This window comes from Macrobrachium nipponense, chromosome 20, assembly GCF_015104395.2.
Source record: "Macrobrachium nipponense isolate FS-2020 chromosome 20, ASM1510439v2, whole genome shotgun sequence".
Lineage (NCBI taxonomy): Eukaryota > Metazoa > Arthropoda > Malacostraca > Decapoda > Palaemonidae > Macrobrachium > Macrobrachium nipponense.
In genome coordinates, this window is record NC_061089.1 from 21,641,735 (window position 1) to 21,644,234 (window position 2,500).

General features: G+C 37.0%; 1 protein-coding gene across 1 annotated transcript in view; it reads right to left on the bottom strand.

Annotated features, from left to right (window-relative positions):
* The window catches only part of LOC135223062 (uncharacterized), a 4,084-nt gene extending 2,024 nt beyond the window's left edge, over positions 1–2,060 (bottom strand). Inside the window, exon 1 of the mRNA XM_064261571.1 lies at positions 1,925–2,060. The gene's annotated coding sequence lies outside the window, so the exon portion shown is untranslated. The remainder of the gene's footprint in view (positions 1–1,924) is intronic.
* Positions 2,061–2,500: the final 440 nt, after the last annotated feature.

Here is a 2,500-nt window from a genome sequence, read left to right on the forward strand (position 1 = left end):
GCATACACACACACACACACAGAAGAGAGAGAGAGAGAGAGAGAGAGAGAGAGAGAGAGAGAGAGAGAGAGGTCTTAGGTTATGATAACTTTCGATTTTATCGAGAAAAAAATCCAGTTGTTTACGGGGACTGAAAAAAAATTGAAAGCAAAAAAAAAAAAAAAAAATTTTAAACTTGATTGATCATACATGTCGCTTTCACTTATGAGATAAAAAAAAAAAAAGAGAGAAGACGAAAGTAAATTGTAGTGTGAGAGAGAAAAAACTTCATTCAAAATGTCAGTCGCCCGATTATTCGTCTGTGAACAATCAGTTGCGTCTGGATTCTTCTTCTTCTTCTTCTTCTTCTTCTTCTTCTTCTTCTTCTTCTTCTTCTTTAGGATAAAAGATCAGCGCAGGTGCGAGACACTTTCTCACTCCGGTAAAACCGGTAGTCGGTTTCTCTCCTTGAAAGTGTCTGGCCCTTCTCTTTCATAACTCGCATCACGTCACCCATAAATTGAGGAACCGTGTTTAGGTTGCCTGTCAATTAGAGCTACTAGTCGAACCTTTTCTGAGAACTGAGCATTTTTACCTATTTCCGGTTTCTGTTTTATCTACGGTTTTTTCATCTCTAAACCATAGTAATATGCTGCGTAAGTTTTACAAATAAGTGTATGATCTGAAAGAGAGAGAGAGAGAGAGAGAGAGAGAGAGAGAGAGAGAGAGAGGACGAGAGAGAGAAGAGAGAGAGAGAGAGAGAGAGAGAGAGAGAGAGAGAGAGATTATTGTGCATAATCTTAAGTAGAAAAGTTACGAAAACGAACCTATGGTTAATTGACTGTCATTTTCGTCACTAGTAAGAAAAGAAACAAACAAAGCTCTTTCAAAATGTACTTGAAACTTACTTCTCCATAAATGGAATTTTACCTTGAAGAAGCTCCTCTCGAACGGTAACTTAACCGTTTCGCAGAATTACTTCTGAATGAAAGAAACAACGCCAATGTTCCTACTTCTTATCCTGACAAAACTGATATTTCGGGGTTGGATAATAATCTTCACTGCGGAATTAAGTTTTTTATGTATATATTCTCTCAGTAACAACGTGTTCCTGAGAGGTTTACCGAATTATACAAGGAAGGTGTTGAATTTTTTGACAGACAACAATGAGACATCATTAAAAGTAGGCATTAAAAGATTTAACTCTGTAATAATATAAAGATATAATAATTTTAACTTAATGATACAAATCTTGGGTGAAATGCATTAGTGATTGTTGGGAAGGTACCCACTCGACAAGGTATAAAAAGCTTGTTTTTCATTATTGAAATTAGGTTTACGCTTTAGCTAAATATGTTGTAAGATTTGGTAAGGAGCATTCATAAATGATGCAAGAGCAGAGAGAGAGAGAGAGAGAGAGAGAGAGAGAGAGAGAGAGAGAGAGAGAATTCTTTGAAATTATAGACCACGTAAGTAAAATTCTTATGGGATGCGATAAATACTAAAATTTACTCTTGGTACCGAAGTTGAATTTTTTTTTTATACAAATATAGTAAAGGTTTAAAAACAAATATATGATATATTCACAATACCAACTGGAATGATGAAATAAATAGATTATAAACTAATAGCATTGCAAAAAAACAGGTTAATCGTGCCCATTAGAAATTTTGCAAAGATGGTAAGGTCCTACAGCTATAATTACAATTCCCTGACAGAATAGTTGAAGATCTACTGTTAAAACCGATTAGGAACAGCTAGCACGACGTAAATCTAGACGAAGTGTTTTACAAACTGCAACAACTTTAAGCCGAACGGAAAACCGGGAGCACGTCAAGTTTCCAAGACAACCACAAACATAAAATTCACTCAAGTTTTTTTTTTTTTTTCCATGACCATAGGCACCACTTTTTACGGTTCCCTTTCCAACGTGACAGTGTCTTACCTGCTTGTTTTTCTATCGAGTGTTGCTCGACCTGAGGACACCTGATATGTCTGGCACAGGCACTGCAATCGGTTTATATATTGGTGGACGACCATGGTCAGCGGTTCCGTGGCAGTGCGCATGCGCGGGAAGGGATTGGCGACTGACACACTCGGTTGCCAACTACTTTCTGATTTTGCTGATTTACCTTCACGCATACATAGTATTTCCGCTGACGTTGATGCTATCGTTGATGGCATATCTCATTGTCAATAGCAAGAGCTTTACCTATAACAAAGGAAGGAGATGGAGAGAAGGCCAAAGAAAAGATGAATATCGAAACGTTTCGATAGAAAGTGGTTCTTTTTGGCAACCGCTCGTAAGGGTCCATGAATGTATGCGGTAACAGGGATAACCCATCAGAGGAGAATTTATGGTTTCCTGTGAAAAAAAAAAACAACTCTGTACTGTATTACGTTAATCTGACTAAGTTTACCAAACAACTTGTTTTAAACTTTCTCCCTGACTAATATGCGACCTGATGAAATTTGTGTTTTATTGATTTTCATGTGAGGTTCCAAAATTATCAATGCTCGT